The 7,500-nt window shown below is 39.4% G+C and overlaps 1 protein-coding gene across 1 annotated transcript in view; it reads right to left on the bottom strand.

Annotated features, from left to right (window-relative positions):
- LOC133642591 (glypican-6-like) overlaps positions 1-7,500 on the bottom strand; it is a 196,259-nt gene that overhangs the window by 2,810 nt on the left and 185,949 nt on the right. The gene's annotated exons all lie outside the window — the stretch shown is intronic.

Genomic DNA, 7,500 nt, shown 5'->3' on the forward strand with positions numbered 1-7,500 from the left:
GCACATCATTTTCTTCAGGTTGAATAAAATGATGATTCACTCTGGTATTTATTTTGAATACAATCTTCATTTCAATTTTCATAAATATATTTTTTTTAATTTTTATAATCAAATCTTTTTTTGTTTTGTTTCATCTCTTTGTCTTTCCGATCTTTTATTGACTTTTTTTTTTTTTCTTCCCCAGATTGGTGGTACTGTTATGCTCTTGCATGACATCTACTATATTATTGATTTCATAAATGTTGTTTATTTCCTGTCTACCGCTCTTATTTTTGTTCCACTTCCTGTTTTCCTCCATTTGCCACCACTTTAGTCCGAGGACTGGCACTCTCACCTGTACCTGCAAATCAGGCTGTGTCCTGTGTCCTCTGGACTAGGCCTGGATCCTTTTTGCTTTGTACCTCCATGCCTCTCATGCTTCCTGTGCACTTCCCTGCTGCACTATTTTTGTTTTGTCGTTAAATACAAATTTACCTGCATTTGGCCTGCTGTCCCTGCATCCTGGGGTCACGACCAACACAACTGTTAAAATAAAACCCGACAAGCACGGCTATATTATAGCGCTCGTCTTTTACACTGCAAAAAATAGCGGTACGAATATAAAATTAAAAAAATTGATTTTAGGAAGAAAATTCTTAAAAGTAGTGAAATTAACTAGCTGCATGAACATCATAAATTAAAATTGTTATATTTAGAAATTAAGCTAGAAATATGTATTTTATTATGAAACCAAGCCTTATCAAACTTGAATCTTTTAAATTGATCAACCAGAATCTTTAAAGAAGATTTTATGCGGGAAAAAACCCAAAATATGCTTATTTGATGAGTTATGTCCTTAATTTAAAAACATTGAAATAACTATAGAAAAAATAAATGAAGATTAGTCAATGACTTAAAAATAAGTAAGTCGCTCTCAAAACCCGGGAAATTCCTAGAAATTCAAATTTGAATCATCGAAAACTGGCAAATAATAATAACGTTGCATTCGGGGAACGTAGGAACTAAAACAACTCAACTCAACACTTTATGTGAACTACACCTGAGGTCCCCAAACCCACCACGACCTCAATTATGTTACTGTAAATATAAAATATACAGTGAGAAGCCCACGGTTGTTGCATGTTTTGCTTTCCCCACTTTATTCGCCCGTCTTTGAACGCACCCCGGCAGACGACGGTGTGAAGCACGGTGCTTTATATATGTATTATCAAATCAAATCAACTTTATTTATAAATTATTTACTTTATTTTTTTTTACTTTTGTACCTGTATGTATAGCTCTGTGCTTTTTTTAAATGCCTTATTCTTTAATGTTTCTCTCTTGTTTTCATGTGTTTTTACCCTATTTTTGTGGACTTTTACTACCTGCAACCACATAATGTCCTATAGTTCTGTGCTAATTTAGCTCCATACCTTTGCACGTTGAAGTGAAAACATTTGCATCAGGGTTTTCTAAGCATTTTATATCCTATTTCAAAGTAATTACCGTATTTTCCGGACCATAGGGCGCACAGGATTATAAGGCGCACTGCCGGTGAATGGTCTATTTTCGATCTTTTTATATATAGGGCGCATTAAAGGAGTCATATTATTATTATTTTTTTTCTAAATGTAAATAGACTTCCTTGTGGTCTACATAACATGTAATGTTGGTTCTTTGGTCAAAATGTTGCATAGATGATGTTTTACAGATCATCTTTGAGTCGCTTTCTGACAGTCGCTTCAGGATGTGCTCTTTTGTGGGCGGTCTTATTTTCGTGGAAAAAGTGTTTTAACTGTTTTAATGACATTCAGACTTTACATCAATCAATAACGGAGCAGCATCTCCTCATCCGTGGCTCACTAGTGCAATAACAACGCCGGATATGTGCCCCGTGAAAAACCATCCGACCGGAACTCTAATAACTAAAGTTCCTTGGGTGAATAATGTAAACTCACTACACCGGTATGTTTTAACGCTTTCATGGCGAGTTTACTGACAGATATAAGTAAGAACTTGACACTACTTTATATTAGAAATGGCAACAGCGGAGCATGAATGTCCCATAACAAGAAGATAGAGAAAAGGAAGAAGCTTATCGACTACGGGGTCAGCACGGACTACAACGGCGGACGAGCGCAATTTTTCAGGGTTTATGCAGATCCCAAATACAGATCAGCAGGTACCAGAAGGTAAGAAAAGTTGCATAATATTGCGAAAGAAAACGCCAGATAATATGTCTTACCTTATACACACACCATAATAATACTCCTATGTTGAAGCACAGTACAATCCATCAGGCGGTGCGGCTTCATGGCTTACCAAAGTCGTACTAAAACATTTTGATAGATTTTTGAGCGCCGTGTGTACTGTTCTATATTCTCAATGGAACACATGAATTGTTGGTGTTGTTTATTTGAGTCATATTGCAGTCTACACGTATCTCTTATGTTTGACTGCCATCTACTGGTCACACTTTTTTTTAAAGTTTATTATTTTAAGTTTTTAATCATATTTATTTTTATATTGGTTTTATATTTATTTATTTTTTGTTTTCATTCAGTCATTGGTGGAGCTAAGGATAATATTTGAATATTGTTTTTAATATTGTTGTGCAGCCCTTTGGAAACATTTTTGTTGTTTAAATGTGCTATATAAATAAAATGGATTGGATTATCATTACACCATGTACCAAATAAAATTGCTTCGAGGTCGGTAAGCACAACCAGAATTATTCTAATTAGGCACACCGGGTTATAGGGCGCACTATCGAGTTTTGAGAAAAAAACCCTATGATCCGGAAAATACGGTATACAAATAGAACAAATAGTGGTGTTATAATGAAAATATAAATTTTCTAATGCATAACAAATAGCTTGTCACTAATCCTGCATCTGTGGAAAACCTCATGAATAATAAAATCGAATGAAAAAAATGTACTTTTGATCACGGGTCGGCTAAGTGACCGATTTTTTTGACGGGATAATTTGCGGCGTAATGCGTTTTACTCAAATAAACACCCGTCAAAGGCCAGATGTAATTACCATCCTGGTCGTGTCATGTTTTGTATTGAATTGTTTTGAGTTGATGACACAACATGCAAAGTGCACCTCGGTCGTGATGAAGACAAAAAAAAATGAGATGCGGATAATTTAACGGCGCCTCTTGACTGTTAAAGCCTTTTACCGTCGCTAAGCAATCGATTTACCTTCCAGATTTAGAGTGGTGCTTAAAAAACAGTGCTGGCACAAGCATGAGAATTAACATCTTTTATTGCACCATCTGGCACTTTTTTTTTTTTTTTTCGCAAGGGGTAAAAGGGGTGTACAGTCGTGGTTACATACACTTGTAAAGAACATAATGTCGAGGCTGTCTTGATTTCCAATAATTACTACAACTCTTATATATTTGTTTGTGATAGAGTGATTGGAGCACATACTTGTTAGTCACAAAAAAACATTCATGAAGTTTGGCCTTTAATCCCAGGAACACTATACCTACCGTCAAGTATGGTGGTGATAGTATTACGCTTTGGGCCTGTTTTGCTGCCAATGGAACTGGGTCAAAAGTATACATACAGCAATGTTAATATTAGCTTACATGCCCCTTGGCAAGTTTCACTGCAATAAGGCACTTTTGGTAGCCATCCACAAGCTTCTGCTCAAATTTTTGACCACTCTTGACAAAATTGGTGCAGTTCAGCTAAATGTGTTGGTTTTCTGACATGGACTTGTTTCTTCAGCATTGTCCACACGTTTAAGTCAGGACTTTGCGAAGGCCATTCTAAAACCTTAATTCTCACCTGATTTAGCCGATCCTTTACCACTTTTGACCGGTGTTTGGGGTTTGTCCTGTTGGAACACCCAACTGCGCCCAAGACCCAACAGCCAAACAGCTCAATTTTTGTTTCATCTGACATCACATGGACAAAGATAAGACCTTCTGGAGGAAAGTTCTGTGGTCAGATGAAACTAAAATTTAGCTGTTTGGCCACAATACTCAACAATATGTTTATTGTTGGGTTTTTAATCCCAGGAACACCAAACCTACCGTCAAGCATGGTGGTGGTAGTATTACGTTCTGGGCCTGTTTTGCTGCCAATGGAACTGGTGCTTTACAGAGAGTAAATGGGACAATGAAAATGGAGGATTACCTCCAAATTCTTCAGGACAACCTAAAATCATCAGCCCGGAGGTTGGGTCTTGGCGCAGTTGGGTGTTCCAACAGGACAAATGACCCAAACACACGTCAAAAGTGGTAAAGGAATGGCTAAATCAGGCTAGAATTAAGGTTTTACTGCAAAAAGGCACTTTTGGTAGCCATCCACAAGCTTCTGCTTGAATTTTTGACCACTCCTCATGACAAAATTGGTGCAGTTCAGCTAAATTTGTTGGTTTTCTGACATGGACTTGTTTCTTCAGCATTGTCCACACGTTAAGTCAGGACTTTGGGAAGGCCATTCTAAAACCTTCATTCTAGCCTGATTTAGCCATTCCTTTACCACTTTTGATGTGTGTTTGGGGTCATTGTCCTGTTGGAACACCGAACTGCGCCCAAGACCCAACCTCCGGGCTGATGATTTTAGGTTGTCCTGAAGAATTTGGAGGTAATCCTCCTTTTTTCATTGTCCCATTTACTCTCTGTAAAGCACCAGTTCCATTGGCAGCAAAACAGGCCCAGAGCATGATACTAACATCATCATGCTTGGCGGTAGGTATGGTGTTCCTGGGATGAAAGGCCTCACCTTTTCTCCTCCAAACATATTGCTGGGTATTGTGGCCAAACAGCTCAATTTTTGTTTCATCTGACATCACATGGACAAAGATAAGACCTTTTGGAGGAAAGTTCTGTGGTCAGATGAAACAAAAATTTAGCTGTTTGGCCACAATACTCAACAATATATTTATTGTTGGGTTTTTAATCCCAGGAACACCATACCTACCGTCAAGCATGGTGGTGGTAGTATTACGTTCTGGGCCTGTTTTGCTGCCAATGGAACTGGTGCTTTACAGAGAGTAAATGGGACAATGAAAAAAGGAGGATTACCTCCAAATTCTTCAGGACAACCTAAAATCATCAGCCCGGAGGTTGGGTCTTGGGCGCAGTTGGGTGTTCCAACAGGACAATGACCCCAAACACACGTCAAAAGTGGTAAAGGAATGGCTAAATCAAGCTAGAATTAAGGTTTTAGAATGGCCTTCCCAAAGTCCTGACTTAAACGTGTGGACAATGCTGAAGAAACAAGTCCATGTCAGAAAACCAACACATTTAGCTGAACTGCACCAATTTTGTCATGAGGAGTGGTCAAAAATTCAAGCAGAAGCTTGTGGATGGCTACCAAAAGTGCATTATTGCAGTGAAACTTTAATTCTAGCCTGATTTAGCCATTCCTTTACCACTTTTGACGTGTGTTTGGGGTCATTGTCCTGTTGGAACACCCGACTGCGCCCAAGACCCAACCTCCGGGCTGATGATTTGAGGTTGTCCTGAAGAATTTGGATATAATCCTCCTTTTTTCATTGTCCCATTTACTCTCTGTAAAGCACCAGTTCCATTGGCAGCAAAACAGGCCCAGAGCATGATACTACCATCATCATGCTTGACGGTAGGCTTGGTGTTCCTGGGGTTAAAGGCCTCACCTTTTCTCCTCCAAACATATTGCTGGGTATTGTGGCCAAACAGCTCAATTTTTGTTTCATCTGACATCACATGGACAAAGATAAGACCTTTTGGAGGAAAGTTCTGTGGTCAGATGCAACAAAAATTGAGCTGTTTGGCCACAATACCCAACAATATGTTTATTGTTGGGTTTTTAATCCCAGGAACACCATACCTACCGCCATGCATGGTGGTGGTAGTATTACGCTCTGGGCCTGTTTTGCTGCCAATGGAACTGGTGCTTTACAGAGAGTAAATGGGACAATGGAAAAAGGCGGATTACCTCCAAATTCTTCAGAACCACATTCCACACCCCGGATTGTAAATAATGTAAATAATTCAATGTATATACTCTGGTGATTAACTTGTGTGATGACCGTATTATGATAATAGTATATATTTGTACCATGAATCTATTTAAGTGGACCCCAACTTAAACAAGTTGAAAAACTTATTCGGGTGTTACCATTTAGTGGTCAATTGTACGGAATATGTACTGTACTGTGCAATCTACTAATAAAAGTTTCAATCAATCAATCAATCCAAAATCATCACCCCGGAGGTTGGCTCTTGGGCGCAGTTGGGTGTTCCAACAGGACAATGACCCCAAACACACGTCAAAAGTGGTAAAGGAATGGCTAAATCAGGCTAGAATTAAAGTTTCACTGCAATAATGCACTTTTGGTAGCCATCCACAAGCTTCTGCTTGAATTTTTGACCACTCCTCTTGACAAAATTGGTGCAGTTCAGCTAAATTTGTTGGTTTTCTGACATGGACTTGTTTCTTCAGCATTGTCCACACGCTTAAGTCAGGACTTTGGGAAGGCCATTCTAAAACCTTAATTCTAGCCTGATTTAGCCATTCCTTTACCACTTTTGACGTGTGTTTGGGGTTTGTCCTGTTGGAACACCCGACTGCGCCCAAGACCCAACCTCCGGGCTGATGATTTTAGGTTGTCCTGAAGAATTTCGATGTAATCCTCCTTTTTCATTGTCCCATTTACTCTCTGTAAAGCACCAGTTCCATTGGCAGCAAAACAGGCCCAGAGCATGATACTACCATCATCATGCTTGGCGGTAGGCATGGTGTTCCTGGGATTAAAGGCCTCACCTTTTCTCCTCCAAACATATTGCTGGGTATTGTGGCCAAACAGCTCAATTTTTGTTTCATCTGACATCACATGGACAAAGATAAGACCTTTTGGAGGAAAGTTCTGTGGTCAGATGAAACAACAATTTAGCTGTTTGGCCACAATACTCAACAATATATTTATTGTTGGTTTTTAATCCCAGGAACACCATACCTACCGTCAAGCATGGTGGTGGGTAGTATTACGTTCTGGGCCTGTTTTGCTGCCAATGGAACTGGTGCTTTACAGAGAGTAAATGGGACAATGAAAAAAGGAGGATTACCTCCAAATTCTTCAGGACAACCTAAAATCATCAGCCCGGAGGTTGGGTCTTGGGCGCAGTTGGGTGTTCCAACAGGACAATGACCCCAAACACACGTCAAAAGTGGTAAAGGAATGGCTAAATCAGGCTAGAATTAAATATTCACTGCAATAATGCACTTTTGGTAGCCATCCACAAGCTTCTGCTTGAATTTTTGACCGCTCCTCATGACAAAATTGGTGCAGTTCAGCTAAATGTGTTGGTTTTCTGACACGGACTTGTTTCTTCAGCATTGTCCACACATTTAAGTCAGGACTTTGGGAAGGCCATTCTAAAACCTTAATTATAGCCTGATTTAGCCATTCCTTTACCACTTTTGACGTGTGTTTGGGGTCATTGTCCTGTTGGAGCACCCAACTGGGCCCAAGACCCAACCTTCGGGCTGATGATTTTAGGTTGTCCTGAAGAATT

Source organism: Entelurus aequoreus, linkage group LG02, assembly GCF_033978785.1.
Source record: "Entelurus aequoreus isolate RoL-2023_Sb linkage group LG02, RoL_Eaeq_v1.1, whole genome shotgun sequence".
Classification (NCBI taxonomy): Eukaryota; Metazoa; Chordata; class Actinopteri; order Syngnathiformes; family Syngnathidae; genus Entelurus; species Entelurus aequoreus.